This window comes from Narcine bancroftii, chromosome 1, assembly GCF_036971445.1.
Source record: "Narcine bancroftii isolate sNarBan1 chromosome 1, sNarBan1.hap1, whole genome shotgun sequence".
Classification (NCBI taxonomy): Eukaryota; Metazoa; Chordata; class Chondrichthyes; order Torpediniformes; family Narcinidae; genus Narcine; species Narcine bancroftii.
The window spans coordinates 361,392,133-361,419,008 of NC_091469.1; the positions used below are offsets into that span (position 1 = coordinate 361,392,133).

Sequence of the window (26,876 nt, forward strand, 5' to 3'; positions counted from 1 at the left end):
AATTTTACATTATAGATCACCCTGATTGATGGCTTTTGGGACCATAACAGCCTTGGTACTCCTATTTCCCAATTGTGATGGCTCTAAGTAGAACTGTTTTGTACTCCAGCAGCTAAGATACATTATGCAAAACCCAACTGAAGTTAGCAGCAGAGATAACCACCAGCTTCATCATCAAATGCATTATAAAGCCTCAGATGCTGAATGAGGAAAGGTCACTCTTTTTCAGTGCATCTAACCACAATGTGTTTCAAAAGGATTGGTTTGGCAGTTATCAGAGAAAATTGGTGAAGCTGCCATATATTGTGCAAGAAACTGTTCAGCCACAAGAATTCCTTCTTAGTGGTTGTGTAATCTGATCAGGTCAATTTTATGGTCAAGGTACTTTTTAAGTAATTTATTCACATTGGTCATGCTAACTTCCAGAGAGATATTTCAGAAGTTTGGAGACATCACCAGTTATAACCCTGGTACGGACTTGCGGAACCAGAGTAGGTGGAACAGTTTTCTTCGATATATCTGAGGGAGAGGAAGGAAGGATATTAATTTTCATGCAATAGCTTGTTGGGAGTTCATTCCTCCAATCCATTATTGCTTAGCACATACTGGTAGTAATTGGAATTTACCTACAAGTTGGTCAAAATGTTCAATCATCAATAGCATTCCTGCTAAGTCTATTTTTGCACTCAGATAATTAAACATCTATTATCTATCTTTTTGTGCATTTATTGTGTTTTTAATTAAATTAATATTTAGTACACAGTTGATTTGTAGTTTTTTACAAGGTACTTGTTCGGCTCCAGCGAGTAAGAATTTCAGTGCATATACTGTATACATTTTATAGTGTGCATGATAATACACTCATTATTATTATTATTGGGGAAATAACGACCAAAACTGAACTCCGTATTACCCTTTTCCCTTTGCTAAGTGAGAAAATGATTGAAGGCCATAATATGATTGAGTCCAACTCAGAAGAATCCAGAATTGACAATGCTGCAAGCCTTGTAAATCCCTTTTCTACTCTCTCCATTCATCTAAATCCTTTTTATGGTATGGAGATTGGTGGGGAAAAAACCCCAACTCTTAGTAGCTTGAATAATACCTTAGAAACGTTTAGCACAACCATTATTTCCAAGTCATTTGCACCAAGAAATAAATCCTAGTAATTTATTTATTTTTCATTGTTTGCTGATTTGAGCAAATAATTGAAAATTACATTTATTTGCCTAGATCCATTTGCTTTTTTCTCCTTTTCAAGTTCTTATATTTTTGAGATGTGAGAATGATTTATTTTCACCCAGTAGTAATTAGCCATTGATATTTATGATATTAAACCCACAGCATCAGTGAGACACATCATTAAGAGGGACACAATAAAAGCTGCAGATGTTGGAATCTAGAGGGGGAGAAAAAGCACTCTGCTGGAGGTACTCAACAGGTAGAACAGAAGCAATGGGGGAAGAAAGAGTGATCAATATTTTAGGACTGAGCCCTTCAGTCTCATCCTGCTGAGTTCCTCCAGCAAATTGATTTTTGATTGAGAAGATTAAGATGCTCTTGCAGCACTGCCGGTGACCATCTAAACCAATAAGAAACTCCTGTACCATGCAAGTAAATAATATTTTACATTTCCACTGAATCTACTAATCACAGAGTGTCTGCTCAATTCACAAAGCACCCTTCCTATTAAGGGATCTTGCATTAAATTCTTCTAGCAGTTGAAGCAATTTAAATTCAATTAAAATCAACTAAAAATTCAAGATTTAAATAAAAGTTTCATGATCATCATTACTGATTCTTCCAGATGCCGTAAAAATATGATCAAACCCAAAACCACATGATATTTGCAGATACATTCCCCAGAATTCTAGTCAGTATAGGACAAATTAGAATGACATAAAATTCTGGCCTCAGTAATAATGCCCTTTCTGCAAGGGAATGAAGAAAGGGTCATTAACAATACAGTGTAGATAAAGAAGTTTTTGTGTTGACGACAAAAATTCTCCCTTTGGTGTCTAAGCCACTTTTTACGTTATCCAAATCTACAGCAAATATTAAATGGTCATCGTTCCTGAATTAACAGATATTTGTTCTCCCTACACTGCTCACCTGATTAAAGGTTATTTTTGAAGTTGAAATAAATCTAGATATATTGTGATGCACAATCTGTGTGAGATCATCTCAAAATAGATGTAAACATTTATCAGGATATGAGAATACTGGGGGGCATGGCAAGATGGAGTAAGGTGAAGACATAGGAACTCCTCTCTCCCCAACTGGACAGTTTAAAACCCGAATTTAATGATTTGATAAATGTCTAAAAACTTTAAGAAAAAAGTGTTTATGATATGAGAATGAAAGTGGTGAGAAGAGGGAAAACTCAACAATCAAAAAAAATTGCATTTTAAAGTAATTTAAAAAAGTGAAGACTCTGTGCCTACGAACAATTTGAAGCCTCAGGATCGATTACAAATGGATCCGAAGCCTCAACATACTTCTCCAGCCAGGTTGAATGTAGCGGTGGCATCCTCTGCGCATACAGCACCGCAAGATGGCACCGCTGCGACCTCCCTGACATTGTTTCTAGAGCTGCAAGGTGGCGCTGCATTGAGCACCTCAGGTGGGGGGGCGGGGAGTTGGGGATGCGATATCAGGCATGCTGGTGCTCTGCAAACGCAGCAAGCTGAAGTAGCATCACAAGATACTTAACCTCGCGCTGTCGCTGCTACCGGTATGCATGTTGTGGCATGCAAGTGCGAGACTCCGGAATGAGCCAAAGCTGCGGGAGGACCCTCTCAGCGTCGGGCTGGTGAACTCGGCTTGACGTGGAGAGGTGTACAAACCCACAGCCAGGTTGCAAGGGAGGTTAATCTCCTGCAAGAAGAGATGGAAGGAGGATTAGAGGAATATATGGAATAAGAAGATACTGAACTTTTAATGGCTGCTGCTAAAGTGGAAGGTACACCTACAACTTTAAAGTTACCTTCACCATATAAATTCCCCAGTACAATGAGCCCTACGCATGGTCCTGATTATGGTGGAAACTATAACTAAGCAAAATGAAAACATGATTTCTAGCTTTCAAAATGTTGATGAACAATTTGCTGATATCAGATTTAGAATAACTGACATGTCTGGTGAAATTGCTTCAATGAAGGAAGATATTAACAAATGCTTGACAGCAGTTGATACAGTTGAAGATAGAATGAAGAACGTTGAAGGTAGAGTTGATCAAGTTGAAGAAGCTGTTTTGATTCGTTGTCTACGGTATCAAGGTAGGGAAACTATTTTGCGAGTTGCAGTCCAAAATGCATGTAGGTATCAGTCTCTGTTGATGGTACAGGAAAATAAGGTTTTCTTTTACCCAGATTTAAGTCAAGAAATTATTAATTAAAAGGCATAAAGAATTCAATTCTGCTAAATAGGTGCTTTGGAGGAATGGTTATAAATTTTCTTTTAGATACCCTGCAGTTTTGAAGATTTTTTAATGGTAATTTCCAATCAATGTTTTGAGAGTGATCACGATGCTTTAATTTTTGCCAATTCTTTGCCATACAGGGCTCCTGAAAGGTGCTCTTCACCCCTAAGAGGAAGACATCCGATAAGAAGAATGGGAATGGGAAGGCAAATAAGTTAAAGAGTATGATTGATATTAATGATCTGGAACAAGCCATGGGATTGAATTCATTGGTGCTGTGAACTGATTTAGACATAATTTTGTAAGTCCGGTTGGGGAGGGATGGATGTCACTGAAACTTTTGGAAGTCATCCTTTGAATGTAGCTTTATATCAGCCAATTTCTTTATTAAATATAGATTATAAAATAATAGCGAAATTATTGGGAAATAGACTTGCTAAGTATTTACCACAATTGGTACATGCTGATCAGGCTGGTTTAATTAAAAATAGGTATGCCTCTGACAATATTCTTAGAGTGATTTTGCTGATCAACGCTTCATGTCAGCAACCCAAGCTACCAATGCAAGTTGCTTTAGAAGCTGAAAAAGCTTTTGATCTAGTTGAATGGAATTTTTTATTTAAAGTTTTAGAGAAATATGAGTTTGGACCCTTTATTTATTGGTTGGGTGAAGGCACTATATAATCAGTTGCTCTTTGGCTTGGCTTCGCGGACGAAGATTTATGGAGGGGGTAAAAGTCAACGTCAGCTGCAGGCTCGTTTGTGGCTGACAAGTCCGATGCGGGACAGGCAGACACGGTTGCAGCGGCTGCAGGGGAAAATTGGTTGGTTGGGGTTGGGTGTTGGGTTTTTCCTCCTTTGCCTTTTGTCAGTGAGGTGGGCTCTGCGGTCTTCTTCAAAGGAGGTTGCTGCCCGCCAAACTGTGAGGCGCCAAGATGCACGGTTTGAGGTGATATCAGCCCACTGGCGGTGGTCAATGTGGCAGGCACCAAGAGATTTCTTTAGGCAGTCCTTGTACCTCTACTTTGGTGCACCTCTGTCACGGTGGCCAGTGGAGAGCTCGCCATATAACATGATCTTGGGAAGGCGATGGTCCTCCATTCTGGAGACGTGACCCACCCAGCGCAGCTGGATCTTCAGCAGCGTGGACTCGATGCTGTCGACCTCTGCCATCTCGAGTACTTCGACGTTAGGGATGAAAGCGCTCCAATGGATGTTGAGGATGGAGCGGAGACAACGCTGGTGGAAGCGTTCTAGGAGCCGTAGGTGATGCCGGTAGAGGACCCATGATTCGGAGCCGAACAGTTGCTAGGGTGGCGACAAATGGTCAAACCTCTTTTTTTTAATTATCGCGTTCATCTCAACAAGGTTGTCCTTTGTTGCCAGCACTATTTGTATTTATCATCAATCCATTAGCTGAAACTATTAGGTAGAATGAGAATATTAGAGGTATAATGATAGCAGATTTGCTGATGATATTTTGATATATTTAACTAATCCAGAACTATCTTTAATTTACTTGCAAGAATGTCTAGAACAAGATGGTAAATTGTCAGGATATAAAGTGAATTGGGATAAAAATGAAATATTACCAATTTCTGAGGTAAATTATGATCAGTGTAGACAAATTATTATATTTCGTTGGACTGATAAAATCAAGTATTTAAGTATAATGATTGTACAATTTAAATTATGTACCATTAATGAGAAAGATCAAAGTGGATCTGATTAAGTGGAAGGATTTACCTTTGTCATTAATAGGCTGAGTAAATTGTATTAAGATGAATATTTTTAAGCGAATTCAGTATCTTTTCCAGTCAATTCCTTGTTTACTTTCAAAATCTTTTTTTCAGGATTTAAATAAAGTAGTGTGAGAATTTTTATGGAAGGGAAAATTAGCCAGAGTAGCGATACATAAATTGACATGGAAATAAGCTTTGGGAGGTTTACAATTACATCATTTTCAAAATTATTATGAATCGGCTTAATTAAGATTCATTAACCGTATGCTGGATGTTTTGTGCCCCCCGAGCTGGGCTAGGGTAGAATTGGCTGGTATTTCTGAACCTTATGTCAATTTATATTTTAGTGGAATTCTGTTTTATTACAGATATATAATGTACAGATTTTAAAACATTTGTTAGAGATTTGGACTAAAAGGAATTTATTAATAGGTTCGAAACGTAAAATATCAGTTCAAGCCCCAATATATCAAAATAAATTGATTCCTTTTTCATTGAATAATAGATTTTTAAGAGAATGGCAGATTAAAGGAATAAAGTTGTTGCAGGATTGTTTTGAATAGGGTAATTTTTTTATCATTTATTCAACTTGGAGAGAAATTTGGAATTTCAGTGAATTCTTTGTCTATTATCAAATTAGAGCATTAATGAAAGATAATTTTGGAAGAGAAATGAAAATTCCTAAGTTAACAAAATTTGAGTTTATGATTTCTCATTCTTTAAATAAGGGTTTTATTTCTGTGATCTATGTATTATTACAAGACACTATGGATAAAATAAATTTAGATAAATCTAGGATTAAATGGGAAAATGATTTAATTTGTGACATTAATTGGGCCGATTGGGAGACAATGTGTTTTGATGGTGTGATTAAATTGCTTAATGTAAGATGTAGTATGATTAATTATAATTTTTTTCACCAGTTATATCTAACCCCTGAGAAATTGAAAAAATGTGGATTTAGTAATTCAAAGTTGTGTTTTAGATGTGGATTGTGTGTAGGAACATTTTTACATTCAGTTTGGCTTTGTGATAAGGTTCCATCATTTTGGGATAAAAATTAGGGAATTTCTTCAAAATTTGTTTAAGATCCAATTTTTGTTAGATCCAAAAAAAATTTTGTTTGGTTATACTGCTCCATTTATGGATTTGGGGTTAGATAAGTTTCAGACAGCATTTTTCCATTTAGCATTGGCTGTAGCACATAAATGTGTTGCAATGTCATGGAAAGACTAAGTTGAGATAAATGTAAATCGTTGGCATAATGAGTTGAGGTCCTGTATTTATATGGGAAAAAATAGGATGCAACTTGCATGATAATTATGACTTTTTTGTTAAAATGTGGTCACCTTATTTGAAATGTATGAATTTAATAATAACTTAAACTGCTGTATGTGTTTCTTTTATTTTCTTAATGTTTTCCTTGTGGAGTTTGCTGAAGGTGGGTGGAAGGGGGTGGGTTAGTTGTAGTTTTCATTTTTATATTACGGACTTTATAAAAGTTTTTTGTTTTGAAAATAATAAATAAAGTTTTTTTTTAAACTTTGGATCAATCAAATAAAAATGTTGTAGATGGAGGAGTTTTAATTGCTGTTTCGATCCATTGTTGGATAAATCTCGAAAAACTGAAAAGAACTAAAATGGCAAAAAAGAATGCTGGAGATTATGAGAAATTTGAATTTAGTTGAGATATGGAGGAAGTTAAACCCAACTGAAAAAGATTATTTTTTTTTACTCGACCCATCATAACTCTTTTTCTAGAATTGATTTATTTTTGGTTTCTGCACAATTACAAGGTCGATTTACTCATGCTGAATATAAAAGTAGACTATTGTCTGATCATTCTTTATTATTAGTAACATGTTCAGGTATTGAAGTAACTGAGACTGTTTACTGTTGGAGATTTAATGAGATGTTGTTAAAGAGATCTGATTTTGTTAAATTTATAAGAGATCAAATTATTTTCTATTTGCAAATGAATGAAGGTTCAGTACAGAATAAATTTGTTTTATGGGACACTTTGAAGGCATATTTGAGGGGTCAGGTTATCAGTTATACTGCAAAGATTAAGAAGCAATATGTATTAGAAGGTCAAAATTTGGAAAAGGATATTGAAAGTTTAGAAGAAATTTCCAAAAAGTTCCACTGAAGATGATAAGATATAATAATCTAAATTGAAGTTGTATTCTAATACTTTGCAAACTTATAAATATGAAAAAATGATTTTGCAATCTAAACAACATTATTATGAATTGGGGAGAGAGCACAAAGTTTTAGAGTGGCAACTGAAAACTGAGCAAGTATCGAGAATGATGAATGCAATTAGGAAGAATACAGAGATTATTTATAAATGGGAGGGAATTAATGAGGAACTTTTCAAATTTTATCAAAGTTTATATATATCAGATGGTAATCAAGAAACAGATCAAATTGATTCTTTTTTAAATCTAATTTAAATTTGCCATTATTGAGTGAGACAGATGTTAAAGATTTATATGTTTTATTTACTGAATTAGAGTTAAAGGAAGTGTTGCAGTTAATGCCTAGTGGGAAATCCCCAGGAGAAGATGGATTTACAATGGAGTTTTATAAAGAATTTAATGATTTATTATTTCTGTTATATAAAGAAGTATTGAAACTAGCAACTGAAACTGGTTTGTTTCCAGAATCTTTTTCAAGAGCATTGATTACTGTTATTCCATAAAAAGATAGAGTTCCTTTAAAAGTGGAATCAGCCAATGGTAGTAGTATTAGATGTGGAAAAAGTGTTTGATCGAGTTGAGTGGAAGTTTTTGTTTAAAGTATTAGAAAAATTTAATTTTGGTCCCTTTTTTATTTGTTGGGTTAAAGCTTTATATACTGGACCTACAGCAAGAGTGATGACAAATGGTCAAATTTCAAAATCTTTTAATTTGTCTTGTTCAACTCAACAGGTTGTCCTCTTTCTCCTGCTTTGTTTACTTTGGTAATAGAACCTCTGGCTCAAACTATAAGGTAGGATTTTAGAATTAAAGGAATTACAGATTTGTTCAAAATAGATTTGCAATTAGATCCAATGATGTGTTTATTGGGTTATATGAATGTATTAAATGCAAGGTTATGAATGAATAAACCATATTTAGCTTTTGTACGATTAGGGTTAGCAGTAGTGAGAAAATGTATAGTTGTTACAATAAAAAATTAAGTAGAATTTAGTGTATGATGGCATAATGAATTACAATCATGTCTATATTTGGAAAAAAAATAACCTAATTTATGAAATATTCATTTTTGTGAAATCTGGAGTCAATATTTAAAATATATGGTTATCGATTTTAAGTAAATGATTTGTGTGGAGTTGGCACACCAAACAATTACTATTTAATACCCGTCTATTATGTGTTTAAGGCTCTGGAGGGGCGGGGGGGGGCGAGAGGGGTAGTTTAGTTTAATTTTGTTAAGGGGAGGGGGAGGGATATTTCTGTTTTTTTTTGTATTCTACACAATTTTATGAAAATATTAAATAATTTTTTTAATATGAGAATACTGGGCTTTCCACCCAATGGAAACATTCTCCCAATATCTGGAGTGTCTGATACTGGAGTCCAGCCTGGGCCAGGATATGGGCTGTAGGTGATGTGTGTAGATGGAACCAGTGTTGGAGCCCAGAATAAGCAAGGGTTATGGCCTGAGTACTTACCCATTTCATGCTTCATTTAAACTTGCTGAGTTTACTGGCAAATTTCTCATACTACTGTGCAATACTTTAAAACAGTGACTAATACAAATGTGTTTGGGTATTAATTGGAGTAACATTCAATAGTCCAGAAAATATTTTCGTCTGGTGGTATTAAAGTCCCAAGGGTGCCCCGTTAATGAAGTTTTAATGAATATTGTGAATAGCTGCCAAGAACTGATCCATGTGGTGCCCCATTAGTCACTATGACACTGAAGAAATGACAGATTTAATCCTATTATTTAGACTTCCAGTCATCAAATTTTTCAGCAAAGAAACCTTGATACCAACCCAGTTGTCTTTTCTATCTAGTCCCATTTGCAGCATTTGACCCATATCCCTCTATATCTTTTCTATCCATATACATATTCAACATTTTTTTAATATTAAAATTGTCCTTGCCTCAAACACTTCATCTGGCAGCTCATACCTATCCTTCTCTATGTGAAAAAAGTGCCCCTCCCATACCTTTTAACCTATACTCTCTAGCTTTAGACTCCCTTACCTCAGAACATGATTGGCTTTGTCTCTGCCCTTCATGACTTTGTATACCTTTTATAAAGTCATCACTCAGCCTCCTACACCCAAGGGAGAAAAGTCCGAGCATATTCATAACCCAAGCACTTCAATCCCAGCAACATCCTCATGAATCCTTCCTGCACCTTTTCCAGATTAGAACATAATTAATACTATCCTTCCTATAATTGTGCAACTAAACTGTACACAATATTCTAAATGTAGTCGACCAATATCTAAGTTATAACGTGAAATCCTGTAGTCAATGCCCTCACTACTGATGGCAAGTGTGTCAAATGTCTTCTTCAATCACCCTGTCAAATTGTGCCACCACTTTCAGGGAACCGGTTCTCTCTTTTCCACCACATTCTCCAGGATGCTTTAATTTAATGCAAGTCCTGTCATGGTTTCACTTACCAAAATTCATCACCTCACACCACCATAAATAGAAACCAAGTTTGCTGATTCTCTGTGGAATTCTAAGACTTGTACATACTCAGAACACCACAATTCAGAGAAGGAAACAGATGGATGACAATGACACTTCATTGTGTGGTCCATCCTCTTTTTAAGAATCTGCATGGCCAACTCACCAGAATTTTTACTTAAGTTGTTCATTTAAACTAGTCCCTCACTGCAAACCAAGAAATGAAACTGGTTGGGTTTTATGTATGTATATATAAAAAAAAGTTTTAAAAATGCCTTTGAGTCCAACACTTGAATGTTGATTTATACTGAGCTAAATGTGTTTTTGTCATAGATTTGGCTGCAGGCTCCACCACTCTCAGTGATGCAGCTACATATTATTTTAAAAATTCTCCAAAGCCTACATTCAATATAGATTTTGGAATTCCAACTTGGATTACGAGAAAGACTCTGATTTAACTATATTTTAGCATGAAATGTATTCTAGCCAAACCAAAATTTCTCTGACCCAATGTCATCAGAACTTTCAATTTAGGAGGTCTTCAGATAGAGTAATGCATAACTCACCTTATGCAGGTATATTTAGTGTAAGGATTAGTATGTGTGTAATTTTCTCCAAAGACTCTTTAATTTCAACAGTAAACTTACAGTGCCTGGAATTAATTGGTGTTAAATACAAGATTTTACTCTGTCCAGTTTGTCTTTTTAGCTTCAATGTAGCAAAGAATATAGGAGCAGGTGTAGGCCATTGGCCCTGTGCGCCTACTCTGCTATTCAGTAGGATTATGTCACATCATCCAAATTCAGTACTCTAATCCCTTAATATCTCTATAATAATAATAATAATAATAACAATTACAGCACGGAAACAGGCCATTAGGCCCTTCTAGTCCGCACCGAACCAAACACCCCTTTCTAATCCCACCTCCCTGCACAATGCCCATAACCCTCCATCTTCCTCTCATCCATATACCTGTCCAACCTTTTCTTAAATAATACAATTGACTCCGCCGCCACTATTTCTCCCGGAAGATCATTCCACACAGCTACCACTCTCTGAGTAAAGAAGTTCCCCCTCATGTTACCTCTAAACCTCTGCCCTTTAATTCTTAACTCATGTCCTCTTGTTTTAATCTTTCCTCCTCTTAACGGAAATAGTCTATCCACATCCACTCTGTCTATCCCTTTCATAATCTTAAATACTTCTATCAAATCCCCTCTCAACCTTCTACGCTCCAAAGAATAAAGACCCAATCTGTCCAATCTCTCCCCATACTCCAGATGCTTAAACCCAGGCAACATTCTGGTAAACCTTCTCTGCACTCTCTCCACTCTGTTTATATCCTTCCTATAATTAGGCGACCAGAACTGCACACAGTGCCTCAGAGAAAAAAAAATCCTATCCAATTAACTCATGAATATAATCAATTACTTGGCAGCTACTACTCTGCATCAAAGTCCAGATAATCATTGATCTCCGGGAGAAGAAATGTCTTCTCACCTGAGTCTTCATTGGCTTATCCTTATCCTTAAAAAGTGATTCCTGATTCTGGTCTCCCCTGACCTCAAGAAAACCCTTCCCTCATCTAATTTGCCTAAACCTTTTGAATTTTGTATTATCACCTCTCATCCTTTTGAACTCTAGTGAATACATAGAACACCATGGCACAGTATAAGCACTTTGGCCCTTGAAGTTGTACCAAAGGTCCTTTACTGTGGGGGAAAAAATACTAAACTCTTCCTATATTGTGACCCTCTATTTTTCTTTCATCCAAGTGCCTGTCTTAAATTCCCATTTTTGATGCATTCATGCATTCATCCCTCCATTCTCTGATTCAGGCTGGGAAGCATTTACTGATTTCTTCCATTGCAGGAGGAATCCTTTTCAGATGAGGGACTAATTTATATAGAATATTCAAGATTCAGTTTCTCCAAGTCCCTATACAATTGAAGCTCTCCACATCAATATTAAAATCCTCTTGCTATGAAGCCTAACATAGCATTACCTTCTTAGCCTCCTGCTGCAAACATTTCAGGTCAGGATCCTTTATCAAATTAGGAAGGGGATGATAGCAAGCATATCAAGGAAGTGGAAAGAGGTTGGGTAGACTCTTGGAGGTGATTAGGTATTGGACAGGAGGAAGGAGAGGTGGAGAGATGCATAGAGGAAGAAATGACAAGATGCAGAGTTGGGTGCAATGTAAGAGAAAACCAGGAAAGGAAGTAGGTAAAGAAGAGGCATTACCTAAAACTGAAAAAATCAATATTCATGCCGTTGGGTTTAAGGCTTTCCAGGAGGAATATGTGCCTCAGGTTTATCTTTGGCCTCACACTGGCAATGGATCAGGCCAAGGAAAGTGTCAAGGATGGGTACAACCGTAATATTTAGAAGACATTTAGACAAGTGCATGAATAGAGAAAGTTTAGAGCAGTGGTTTTCAAACTGCCCCCTTAAACTCACATTCCACCTTAAACAATCCCTATGCCGTAAGTGTGGTGATTAGTAAGGGATTGCTAAAGGTGGTATGTGGGTGGAAAGGAAAAGGTTTGAAAATCATTGTTTTAATTGTACCTAATTGACTCATTATGTGCATGGTTTCATAACTCCAAAGGTAATGGGCCAATGACAATTTTTCTCAAGAAAATATTTCAGGAACAAATGGGTCTAGAGTAGTGGTTTTCAATCTTACCACCTTAAGCAATGCCTTACCAATCACAGAACACTTATGGCATAGGGATTGCTTAAGGTGGAATGTGAGTTTAGGGGGACAGTTTAAAACCCACTGGTTTAGAGGGATATGATCAAACACTGGCAAATGAGACAAGCTTTGGGAGACGACGTGGATAAGTTGGGGCATAGAGCTTGTTTTCATGCTGGAAAACTCTATGACGCTCTGAAAGGCAAGTCTTACAAAATATTTACATTTTTAACTGTTTTGGAAAATTTACCTTATGGTTGATGGGATTTTAATTCTTTATATAGGAACTAATTTAAAATGTCATAAAATTGGTCACCTCATTGTGTTAAATGTGAGAATTTTGGCTGTTTGCTAAAAATCACTTGATGATAAAAATTCGTGAAAATAAGGTTTCAGGAAATCTTGAGCATTATAAATCATACTTTGGATTTTAGTCTCACAAACTAATGAGTGCATGATTATTCCAATGAATAACACGTTTTGTTTAATTCTTAAACATTAAATTGCAGCATGTTAATAATTGCAATCTTGGATGGGATGTTGAGTATTTCTGGTGGAAAGGTATAGAATTAGTGACTAGGGTCACATGCTTCTGAACTGGCTTCTAATCAGAAATTCAGGAATAAAGATTTATGGTTTTAATATTAAGCACTTATATCTGAATGGCCTTTGGGTGTGAAATATAAAGAGCTGCCAATGTGTTCAGCTTCTAAATTCATTATTTACACTTCTGTGGGTAGATATATCTACACATCCACTGTTTTCTAAATGATGCAATTGTTTTCACTCCAATGAACAGAAAATTATATGTAATCTGATTCTATTCAGAAAATATTTTCAAATGATTATAATTCAGTCTTGAAATATAGGGTTTAAAATACATTTTAATTCCTCACATAATTGTCTTTTTTAATTTCATTGTATCTCTTGCCTTTCACGGATGCCGTCTGACTGGCTGACTTCCTCCAACATTGCATTTGAAGGTCATTGCATTAATATGGAGCCAATACACCAAAGCACACCAATACCTTTACTTTCTAAGAAGTCAGAGGAGATTCAGCATATTGTTAAATGCTCTGTCGAACTTCCTCGGATGTACTGACTGGTCATATCATTGCCTGGATTGGAAACTTGAGTGCAGAGGATGGAGGCTGTAGAAAGTGGCAAACCTAATTCAAGACATTGTTGAAGAATTCAGGGAGAATAATGGTGGAACTGTAGATCAAATTAGAGCTGAACAGAAGAAGATTTTGGATGTCTTGGTGTGCTTAACAGTGGCAAAATGTCAGGAGTCTGATGAGGTGTAACCCAAGCTGCAATGAGAGGCAAGGGAAGAAATTGGTGGAGCTCAAAAAAAAACTTTTCAAATCTTCTCCGACCATGTGTCAGATGACTGCAGGGCAGAAAATATGGTACTTGTATCCAGGAAAGCCAAGTAATTACAGGCTGGTAAGTCTAAAAGCAGAAGGAAATTTATTGGGATGAATCCTGAGTGACTGGATTAATCTGAATTTTGAGCTGTAGGAAATAAAATCCTGTTTAACTAATTTGAGTTTTTTTTTTGAAGAGGTAACTGTGCTGATAAAGGTAGTGCAATTGTTGTCATCCACTTGGATTTCAAGAAGCAATGCTCTACATCAGGGGTGTCAAACTCAAATTCACGGAGGACCAAAATTAAAAACTTGGACTAAGTCGAGGGCCGAACTAAATCTTTATTGAAAATTTTCAACAACATCTGCATGTTTTCTCTTTTTTCAACATATGTAATGTTAAACTTTTTCTTATTAAAATAAATGTTCAATAATAGTTTTGGATAAACTCTTTCCAGAAGCATTAACAAATGAGAAATAAAATATTCAATAAATAATATTTCTCTATAGAGGATTTGTCAAATGTTGCTAGTGTGCTGTGGAATAGTAAAATCTGAGGGCTATTGAGAATGTGGGAGAATAACATGATTCCTGAAACAATCAAATGGGTGACTGATTGTGGGCATGAACTTTAGCAGGGGTATTTGCCATGCCCTTTTTCCATTGGTACAGATATCCTTTGATTTACACACTTTTCAAGTTTTATGCCTAATGAGCTTGTATCCAGGTGCAGGACCATTTTTAACCAGGAATATATTTATCACTGTGACATGAAACTATTGGAAGATCGTTTTATCCTGAGATTAAAGTTCATAATACTTACTCAGGCCTGTGTGCGGGCGATCGGGTTGATGCGGGGGCATCGGCTCTCGCTGCAGGGCGGCATCTCAGCGGATCAGCGGCCCCGTCACCGTGAGTAGCGGATCGGCCTGTGGCAGGGAAGGGGAGTGGGCAACGGTCCTGGCGAGGTCAGGCCCGAGACCTCCAGTTCCAGGCGCTGGGAAGCGGCCTTGGCTTCCCTTGACACCGGCCAGGCCCCAAAACCAGAGTCCACGGTGAGACCCTTCAACGTAAACAGAGGAGGTGGGGGCGATTAGCAGGCTGACACCAATGCATTCTGGGATTTGTTGTATTACTGTGCATGCGCTATACTGGCGTGGTGGCCAGCGGGCCACCTCTAATACTTTTTTGAAATGATCTTGCGGGCCAAATATAATTATATCGCGGGCCAAATTTGGCCCGCGGGCCAGAGTTTAACATGTGTGCTCTACATGAAAAACTGAACCAAAGGGTAAAATGCTATCTGGATTGAGGGCAAAATGGCAAATTGGGCTTACAATTGATGATAGGAAACAGAAGGTGAATGATTAAGAGCTGTCTTTGCCAAGGAAAACTTGTAACACAGATTTCAGTGCTAGGAGAGAGACTTGCTGTTAGTTTTGTGCATTAATCATCTGGGTGTGAACTTGGGGCTTATGATAAATAAATTTGCAACAACATCAAATTTACTGGTGTTGGAAATAGTGAAAAAATGTACCCTTCAGATAGAGAATAATTTTGATGAGTGAGTAAAAGAGACAGAGAAACAACTAATGTAACTTAATCTTAGAAATTGTGAAGTAATGCATTTTGGAGAGCATAAAGTGGTGTCAGAACTGCTAGTGTTGATGTGGGGCAAGCAGAAATCATAGAGACAGGTCTTACAGCACTCTTTAGTGGGGTTCTACTGATTAATTGTTATAACCATGGCCCCATACAGATTTAAACTACCTCTCGAACAGAACCAGTTTTTTTTAACATTACAGAAACAGTCAAGGCCCATGCCCAAGGTGGCAGCACCCATGTTTGGCAAACAAGACCACAAGTTTCAGACTTCACGAGAGCAGTAGACAAGTGCTGGCGCCTGGAGAAGACCCAACAAGGTAAGACCCGACATCAGTGCTCCCTTCGGCAGCACATATACTAAAATTGGAATGATACAGAGAAGATTAGCATGGCCGCTGCACAAGGATGACATGCAAATTCATGAATCATTCCATATTTTAAATAAATAAATAAATAGATAGATTTTAAAAAGGTAAGACCCCACAGCAGTGGACCACTGGGCAGTGGTAAACAAACATAAGTCTGCGGAGATGCCATTGGTGAGCAGGGGCTGGGGCTTTATCAGCTTCCTATTCACTTCAAAGGTCTGGAACCAGAGGCTGAGCAGAGTGACTTAGATGTCTTAATCTTGGGTTAATTACTGGAACTGACAGGAGGCCGTGCGGCTACAGAAGTTACAGGAGTACAGGGGGTGATGGCATCAGAGGAGGTGGCTGGATCTACAGACACTCAAGGTCCCTAATGGGACTCTATTTTCTCTTTTTGTTCTTGGTGGGGGCACTGAACTAGTGGCACCTCTGTGTGCCTTTGCATGCAAATAAAAGTAAACACATTTTGTGTACATGACAATGAGGAACCTTGATTTTTATTTCTAGCATACAAGGAAGTAATGAACTGCAGAGGGTCCTTGATGTACATGTCCAAAAATCCCTGAAGGTAACAGAATGTAGAAAAAGTTTTTCATTAGTTGGGCCAGAAAATATAAGAACAGGAAAGCTAATGGACAACCACGTAAAATATTAGGCTGCCACTGGTCTCCTGTGTGCAGTCTGGTCATCAGAGTATTGGAAGTATGTGATTGCACTTGAGAGATGTCACAGGTAATGGATGCAGCCCTGACATCACAGGCCAAACTTTTCCCACCATCAAGAAAGCCTATTTGGAACTCTGCCATCAGAGAGCAGCAGCAATCATCAAGGATCCACACCATCCAGGACAGACATACTGCACAGTAACAGGCTCGTTAAGTCCATGCTGCCCAATTGCACTCAATTGACCTACATCTGCAGTGTGTTTTGAACAATGAGAGGAAACCTACACAGACAAATGTACAAACTCCTTACAGACCGTATGGGATTTGACAGTCCAGATCTCTGGTGTTGTAACAGCATTTTACTAACCACTAAGCTAACCGTTATGTTCTCCCTGCTACCATCAGGTAGAGGTGCCACCAGACTCATACTGCCATGTTCAGGAACAGTTGCTATCCCTCCACCATCAAACTCCTAATCAACAATCTCAATTACTCATTTAAGAGCTTTTACTTAGCAAATTATTTATTATTTAATATTGTTTTCCTATATCGCACAGTTTGTTGGCACAAAGAAAGAATTTTTTTCTCTTTTATATACATATCTTTTCTTGAGCAGTGTTTTGGCACTACCACTAAGTAACAGTTCTGGATAGTCTACAGGGCCAGAATCTCAGGTTTGAATATGATACTGTATGTACTCTGACAATAAATCTGAACTTTGAGGAAACTGACAAGGTAGCGATCTAAGATGGAGGTTTTCAGCAGTGAGGTGAGATGGGATAGCCTGTTTTCCTTGAATTGGAGAATGATGAGGGACAATCTAATGAAGAAAACTAGATTCTGAGGGGTAGAGAGAAGGTCGAGAATGAAAAATATTTCACCATGAACCACAGACTTAAGATAAGGAGTAGATCGTTTAGAATTTGATGAAAAATATTTTGATCAAAGCATGGTCAGAGTTTGGAATGCAATGATTGAGGGGAATGTGGAGGCTGGGTATTCTCCGAACAATTACGATGTCTTTCGATGAGCATTCAAAACTGGATGGCATCGAAACGTATAGGCTGAATGCTGGAAAATGGGATTAATATAACTTGTATTTGACAAAACATAGAAAATTGGTGCAGGAGTAGGCCTATACCATCATTAAATACAATCATGACTGATCATACACCTTCAATAACTTATTTATCTTTCTCTCTATGCCCTGTGATTCCTTTCGCGAATAAGGCCAGATCAACCTCCCTTATGAATATTTAGAATGCGCTGGCCTCAACAACTTTCTATGGGAAGGAGTTCCACAAGTTGACAACTTTTGATGGCCAACATGAACTGTCCATGTGCTGTATAACTATGGCTTTTATCAGCATTTCTTCTTCACATTCTTTCCCATCACTGAGACCTGGCTAGAAGTAGCGGTCTCTGTGAAATACAATTGTGCTGACTCCATTGGTATGATACTTCATGCAAATAGGCCTTCAGCCCAACTTGTCCATGCTGACCCAGTTGTCTATTAGAGCTATTACATTTTGCCTGTGTTTGGCCCATATTCCTTTAGACCAGTGATTTTCAAACATCTTTCCCCATTCACATACCACCTTAAGTAATCCCTCTGCTATAGGTGCTCTGTGATTAGTAAGAGATTATTTAAGGTGGTATGTGAGTGGAAAGAAAAAAAAATGAAAACCACTGCTCTAAACCTTCCCAATCTACACAACTGCTAAATGTCTTTTAAATGTCATGATGTCATAAATGTTACCTCTGCAGCAATCACTTATAGCTTGTTCTTTAAATGCACCACCCTATGAGAAAAAAGGAGCCTCCTCAGGTTCCTTTTACAATTTTTGCCTTTCATCTTAAATTTATGCCCTCCAGTTTTAGACTTCCCTACCCTGTGAAAATGATTGATCATTCATCTTATCCATACCCCTCATGATTTTATATGCCTTTATAAAGTCACTTACACTTCAGGGAAAATAATCTTAGATTTTCCAGTCTCTCCTTATTACTTAAGTCCTTTTGAACATAGAACACTACAGGAGAGTATAGGCCTTTTAGCCCTCACTGTTGTGCCAAACCATATATTCCTTTAAAAATAAAGTAGTAAACCCTCCATCCCCCCACCAGCCCTCTATTTTTATTCCATCCATGTGCTTGTCAAAGAGTCTCTTAAATGTCCTGAAGTTTCAGCCTCCACTATTACCCTCAGCAAGGTATTCCAGGCACCCACAATTCTCTGTATAAAACAACTTACCCCTGGTGTCTCCCCTAAACTTCTCTCCTTTTATTTTGTACATATGTCCTCTGATGTTTGCTATTCCTGTCCTGGGAAAAAGGCACTGGCTGTGCACCCTATCTATACCTCTCACAATCTTGTAGATTTCTACTAAGTCTCTTCTCAAGCTTCTACACTCCAAATAGAAAAGTCCCAGCTCTGCTAACCTTGCCTCATAAGACTTATTTTCCAATCCATGCAAAATCCTGTAAAACCTCCTCTGCACTCTCTCCATAACTTCCATATCCTTTATATAATGAGGTGACCAGAACCGAATACTAAGTATGGTCTCACTAGAGATTTTTTAGATTGCAACATGACCTCTTGACTCTTGAACTCAATCCTCCTACTATTGAAGTCCAACATCCCATAGGCCTTCTCAACTATCCTATCAACTTGCGCAGAGACCTTGAGGTGTGAATGAATTTGGAATCCAACGTCCCTCTGTTCTTTCACACTCTTAAATAACCAATCATTAACTTTGTACTTGGCCTTCTGGTTTGTCCTTCCAACTTTGTGTCTTGTTGATATCCTTTTGTAACCTATGACAACCTTCAGCATCATCAGCAACTCCTCCCACCTTCGTATCATCACAAACTTACTGACCCATCCTTCTGCCACTTCATCTAGCTCATTTATGAATATCACAAAGAGAATAGATCCCAAAATAGATCCATGCAGAACTTTACTAGTCACTGACCTCCAGGCAGAATACTTTTCTTCCACTACTACTCTCTGCCTCATACATGAAAGCTAATGTTTTATTCACACAGCCAAGGTTCCATGAATCCCATGCCTCATGACTTTCTGAATGAGTCTCTCATGGGGGATCTTGTAAAATGCCTTGCTAAAATCCATAGAGGCAACATCTACCACCTTACCTTTATCAATTTCTTTTGTTACCTTCTCAAAAAATCTTTATTTCTTTTACAAACTTTTTATTAATCACATTATAGGTAAACAATACATGAGAACAGTAGTACATAATCAAGGAGGGAAAAATATCACTATATATCATATGATATAACATTGCATGACACCACAGTTAACAAATATGTTCTCATCTCCTCAAACTAAAATCTTCAAAAAATTTTTTAAAAATTGTATAAAACCCCACCTAATTTCAGAAAAAAAAAAGACAAGGCAGCCTATCCTGAGAATTCATTAACAAAAATTAATTGTCTAGTCTTCACCAACAAAGAGAAAGGAAATAAAATGAAATATAGTCCTTAAAGGAAAATAATTATACTAACTAGGTCATGTGAAAATAATTTATAAAAGGTCACCAAGTCTCTTCATATTTAACAGAAATATCAAATGTACGACTCCTAACTTTCTCTAAACTTAAACATGACATAATTTGAGAGATCCATTGAGTCAAAGTACATGGATTAAAATCTTTCCATTTAAATAAAATAGTTCTTCTTGCCAACAATGTAGAAAAGTTAACAACCCGATGTGTGGAAGTGGGATCTCGTCCCAATTCTGGAACTATAATTCCAAATATAATTCTGACATGTCCTAGCAAATGTCACTGTGGGAGCACCTCCAATTTAGAGGCTGCAATTGTTTACCACCACCTTCTCAGTGACAATTAGAGACTGGGCAATAAATATCCATTCTGCAAGTCACACTCCTTTCCATTGAGCAGATTAAATATGGCTTTGTGTTTTGCTTTTTCATTCATTCAGTCATTTCTATTGAATAATTTCAGGAAAAATTGTCCATAATGTATATGTTATTCTCACGTTACATGACATGTCTTCAATTGTGAGGGAAGATTTCACCCATCCCCTAAAGTATTAAGAAATTTTCAATATTTTCTTCTGATAATATGTAAAATGCATATTATTCCATATCATATTGATTTGACCACTATCAATGATTTAAGGGAAGTAGAAATTTGAAATAAATTACCCCAAATTGCTTTTTAAAAGATTTATAACTTTAGCATAATATGTGGTCTACATTGTTGAAAAGGTTATTAAAATAACTTTTTTCTTCACATACTTGCAATGGACTGCACTAGCTGAATATTAGCAACTTGATTGATCATTCAGCTTGTAATAAAATTCCTGTGATTCAAAGTTTATAAGTAGATCTTGTAGCTCAGTCTTTCCCTCAGGTAGTTAATTGGTCAACCCCCTTAGCTGCAATATAATAAATGTTATTTAATGCAAAAATGTCTCCATTAAATAATCAATCTTCCTTGGCTGCAAATGAGCCTTAAACAAATTTCAAATAATCCTCATTTTTTGTGGCTGCACTGTCCCTCTTCCACATGAGTGTCTAACTGATGATTAATATTAGCATAATTCCTTAAACCTTAGCAGAGCAAACAGAATGATTTTGACTTGTAGCTGAAGAAAACCTTATTAAACATTTTCTTTAGGGCATGTCTGACCTATAACAGAAGCTTATAGTACACTAATAAGCTAAATCTTGCAGCAAGATTCCTGCCCCTTAACTGCACTTACAAAGTGTCTTTTCTGCATTTGTTTCTCAGTGCACAGGGAATTAGCCAAATGCCTCACAATCGTGTGCTAATGCCATAGCTATCTCAGTTGGAAATTACATTTTTTACTGTAATTACACTGAGCCAGGCAATCATAGATCACAGACACAATGGTCCTCAGTCCATCATGTCTACGCTGACCATCAACTATTCATACTGTTGGTCTTCTTCAGCACATTATCTACTTGTGCTGCCACATTTGGGGATCTTTGTATACAAACATCCCTTTTTTTTTTAAATCTCCATACTCCTTTCATTATATTACAGTACCCTCCATAATGTCTGGGACACAGGCACTTTTTTTTTTAACCTTAATTGGCCCCTGTGCTCTACAGTTTTAAATTTGAAATCAAACATTTCACCTGTAATTAAGGTGCACATTCCAGGTTATTTGTGTACATTTTGGTTTGGCCATCTAGAAATGACAGCACTTTTTATACATAGTCCCCTCATTTCAAGGCACCATAATGTTAGGAACATTTGGCTTCACAGGTGTTTGTGAGTACTCAGATATGTTTAGTTGCTTCATTGTGCATGTATAGGAGAGCTAGGCTTGCCTCTAATCTTTTGATCACCTTTGGAGTCTGTAGTTGCCATTTTTCAACATGAGGACCAGAGTTATGCCAATGCAAGTCAAAGAAGACACTATTAGGCTGAAAACCCAGAATAAAACAGTAAGAGACTTTGCCCAAACATTAAGATGACCAAAATCAACATTTTGAAACATCATGAAGAAGAAAGAGCGCACTGGTGAGTTCACCAATTGCAAATGGACCGGTAATCCATGGAAGGCCTCGATTGCTGATAAAAGAATAATTCTCATCTTAATAAAGAAAAATTCCCAAACATATATGTTCAAAAGATCAGAAACATTCTTCAGGGGTAGATGTGGATATGACAATGACTACTGTCTGCAGAAGACTTCATAAGCAGAAGTTAAGAGCTACACTGCAAGATGCAAACCACAGCAAAGGTGGTATGCTTTGTATCTTGGGCAGTTCACTTTGCTCTTGCCATCACTCTGTTATAGGTTAATCTTGGTCTCATCTGCCCATAAGCCCTTTTTCCAGAATTCTGCAGCCTCTTTTAAATATTCCTTGGCAAACTGTAATCTGGCCATCCATTCTGATGTATACCTACCTTTATTAAACCTTCCTAAATCCATCACTTCACACCCATTTGGATAAATTCCATGTGCTCGAGTTCAAGTTAATTTATGAACTGATTATACAAGTACAACCCGACGAAACAGTGTTCTCTGGTCCTCAGTGTAACATACTGCAAACACACATATAAACATAACACACATGCAGACAGATGATTAAAATGCACTTGTGTACAAATATTAAAATAAATAAATATTATTGTGTGGCGGCGCCACTGTGGAGATCAAGCCGGTATATCACACTGCGCGCGCGATGGTAAACAGCAGCAGAACACACACTAACACGTCCCTTAACACAGCAAACTGGCGTGGTTGAAAGCTGAAGCAGTACAAGACCAGCAGCCCTAAATTGGTGCTGGCCAAGCTGCCCAGCTAGCAGATCAATATAAGGCTGGGGAATAAGGGTATTCACATGCAAGGATGTTCCTGCTCACTATTGTTATTCCTGCAGCTGATGTCAACCAATTAAACAAACGGCAGGAACTCCAACTGTATAAAAGGAACTTTCCAGCCTCAATAAATCTCTGAGATTAGAACACGTTTGCTCTGAATTCTCAGTATTTCACTTTTCAGAGACTCTAACTTCACAAATATAAATTTACCTTCAAGTAGAAGCACCTACATTCTGTTGAATACAATGAGGACAGGGTGGAAGGGGTTGGACAGGAACCATTAGGCAACTGGTGAACTGGAGAGGGGTAAAGGATTTCAAATAGATGAGGAGGTGAAGGGAGTTGGTGTCAAAGAGATAAAGGGAGAGATATGGTTAACATTTCAAGTTGATAACCAGAACTGACCACAACAGCCTTTAGGACCCAACATTGCACTTTAAATAACCAGCTTTACCCCCTTACCTGTTTGTATCAGACCTGGAGAGTAGAAATCAAAAGTCAGCATCTGAAATTTAACTTGCATCTCTCCACAGAAGTTGCCTGATTTACTGACCATTTTCTGCAGAGATCTGCTCTTTGCAATTTTTAAAAATGACCTGGATGAAGAAGTGGAAGGATGAGACAGTAAGTTTATAGATGAAATAAAGGTTGGAGGTGTTGTGGATAGTGTAGAAGGTTGCCAAAGGTTACATCGAGATATTGATAGAACTCAGAGTTGGATGGAAAAGTGAAGACGGAGTTGCATCCAGAAAAGTGTGAGGTGCAAAATTCTTAATGGTGTTGAAGAATAGAATCCTTGGATTCCAAATCCATAGACCTGTCAAAGTTGCCATGGAAGTTGATAGGGTACTTAAGAAGACTAATGGTATGCTGGCCATCATTATTCAGGGGATTGAGTGCAAGAGTCATGAGGTAATATTGTAGCTTCATAAAACTCTGGTTAGACCACACTTGGAGGATTCTGTTTAGTTCTGGTCACTTAATTACTGAAAGCTTTGCAGTGAACAAGAAGGCGATTTACCAGGATGTTGCCTGAATGTGTTTTATGAGGCAAGGTTAACTGAGCTTAGGCTTTTCTCTTTGGAAGGATGAGAGGTGACTTAATAGAGGTCTACAAGATTATGAGAGGCATAGATAGGGTAGACAGCCAGTACCTTTTTCCTGGAGTGAGACTAGAAAACACCAGAGAGCATCTGTATGAGGTGAGGAGAGGAAAGTTTAGGAGAATGCATTGCCAGGGATGGTGATGGAGGCTGGTACAATTTTAAAAGACTCAGCCAGGCATATGGATCAATGAAAAATAGAGGCTTATAGATGTGAGGAGGGGAAGGTTCAGAATATTAATTGGCTTAGAGGTTGGCAAAACATCATGGGCCGAAGAGCCTGCATTGTGCTGAATGTTTACCACCATTCAACAATTTTCCATCAGCATCTGATTTTTTGAAGATAATGGTGCATATTGGATTAAATCTTACCTTTTAAAAATTATCTCAGAGGGATTATGTCTTTTAACCATGTGGACCAATTGTTAACAGAACAGCATGTATTTTATTGACTTTTAACCAAACACAATAATGTACGTTTTACCAAATGTTTTGCTGTAAATAAACCCAAAGAGTCATCGTTCTACATTCTCTCTCTATCTCTCTCAAAATTTAAAGTAGTTCACCTTTCTTAAGCACCAGTAGTTGCTTAACTACTCTCTTGTTCATAGATTACTTTCTGTGATTTTTTTTTTACAATGGAAGCACATTCCCTTTTTCCCTTTATCCCCAGATATAGTTTCAGTTTCCAAGAACTCTCCATAAATGTCACCCAAAGCATTTTCATTTCATCCATTAAGAATCTAGCAATATAATTCACCTGGAGCTCATCCCCCCCCCCCCCCACCTCCCCCCCCCCCAAAGTCTTCAGCAATTTATAGGATGCATTTTTTTTGTGAATTTCATTACCATGCCCAAGAAATTTTATTCAGTCAAAAGCCCAGCTAAGAACCTTTCTCCCCATACTAACTTGGGTTTATAATATTATTAATTTTGATAACATGAAGACCAAAAAGTTGCCACATTCTTTTTGATGACTCTCAAATAAGGCCATGAAACTGAAAAAGATAATTAAAAGGGAACAAAGAAAGTGAATATTCCTAAGTATTTATGTAAATGTTGGAGAACAGAAAAAATCATTATAAACTGAAGAAGAAGCAGCATCTAAATTTAGGAGAAATAATGTGTTCATGCTTGTAATTATTAACTTCTCGACTGCCATCTGCAGCAGTGAGTAATGCCTCAGTTAAAGCTTTCAAAAGTAAATTAGACGTATTCTAATTCAACAGGAAGGAGGTGATTATGAATGAATTTTGAGGACAAACCAGAAATGACCAAAGGGTTAATGTTGGTACTGACTAGGATTTGGATTGTGGAGCAAGAAAGAATCCTTCTAGTCTGTGCCTCATCCCACTGACCAGCACACAGTCCATAGCCCTCCATAACCCTCCCATCCATGTTCCTCTCCAAATCTTCTTAAATGTTATAATTGAGCCCGCATTCAACACTTCAGCTAACAGCCTGTACCACACTCCCACTACTCTGAGGTTCCCCCTAATATTCCCATCAACTTCTCACCTTTCACCTTTAACCTGTATCTTCTGGTTTGTATCTCACCTAACCTCAATGGAAAAAAAGCTTACTTGCATTTACTCTATCTATACCCTTCATAATTTTTATACCTCTATCAAATCTCCCCTCATTCTTCTATGCTCCATGGAACTAAATCCTAACCTGTTTAATCTTTCTCTGTAACTCAACTCCTGAAGTTCTGACAACATCCAAGTAAATATTCTATGCACTCTTTTAATCTTTCCTGTAGTTAAGTGAGCAAAACAGCACACAATACTCCAAGTTTTGCCTCACCTATGTCTTTATCGTTAACTTCCCAACACCAATACTCAGTACTTTGATATATGAAGGGCAATTGCCAAAAGATCTCTTTAAAACTCTATCTACCTGTGACATCACTTTCAGGGAATTGTGATTCTGTATTCTTAGATCCATCTGTTCTACTGGACTCTTCAGTGTTCTACCATTTACCGTGCATTTCTTCCCTTGGTTTGTCCTTCCACAATGCAACACCTCACATTTGTCTGCCATTTTTCCAGCTGGTCCATATTCCTCTGCAAGCTTTGAAAGCCTTCCTTGCTGTACACAATGCCTCCAATCATTTTGTCATCTGGAAACTTGCTGATCCAATTTACCACATTATCATCCAAATCATTGATAAAAATAACCAACAACAATGGTCCATCATTGACCTCTGAGGGACACCACTAGTCACAGGCATCTAGTCTGAGAAGCCATCATTCACTGCCATTACCTCTCTCTGGATTCTCCTGTAAAGCCAGTGTCAACTTTAGTTTACTACCTCACCATGAATCCCAAGCTTCTAAACCTTCCTAACATCGCATGTTGAACCTTGTCAAAGGGCTTATTAAAGTCCATGGAGACAACATACACAGCCTTTCCTTCATCAGCTTTCCTAGTAACCTCCTCAAAACACTTTATAAGATTTGTTATATTAGCTTCTGGTGGCAGAAGTTAAGTAATAATGCTGCTATCATGTCAGGACCATTGAGTTGGGTCAGAGAGTGGCAGGTATTTATATCCTACTAGAACTAGTAACTAGTTTGATTGGCGTAGTGGTCACTGCAACAGCTTTACAGTGCCAACAATCAGGACCAGGGTTCGAATCCCTTGCTGTCTGCTTGTAGGTTCTCCCCCTGTCTGCATAGGTTTTTCCCTGGGAGTTCTGTTTTCCTCCCACAGTTCAAAATCTACCAGAAGATGTAAGTTAATTGGGTGTAAATTGGGTGACATGGACTCATGGGCCAAAATGACATGTTACCATGCTGTAAGTCTAAATTTAATAGATAATAAATTTAAAATTTAAATTTAAATGTAATTATTATATCAGATACATAATAATTTATTACATTGAGTTATATTCACA

The 26,876-nt window shown here is 37.4% G+C and overlaps 1 long non-coding RNA gene and 1 other non-coding gene across 2 annotated transcripts; one reads left to right on the top strand and one right to left on the bottom strand.

The window, feature by feature from the left end:
• Nucleotides 1–386: 386 nt before the first annotated feature.
• On the bottom strand, nucleotides 387–25,850 carry LOC138752671 (uncharacterized). Its single transcript, XR_011350826.1, has 4 exons — nucleotides 25,784–25,850; nucleotides 23,337–23,470; nucleotides 2,714–2,877; nucleotides 387–519 (listed from the first exon to the last, which is right to left on the bottom strand). It is a non-coding gene; the product is annotated as an uncharacterized lncRNA (long non-coding RNA).
• LOC138752109 (U6 spliceosomal RNA) lies at nucleotides 15,828–15,934 on the top strand. The gene has a single exon (XR_011350383.1). It is a non-coding gene; the product is annotated as a U6 spliceosomal RNA (small nuclear RNA).
• Nucleotides 25,851–26,876: the final 1,026 nt, after the last annotated feature.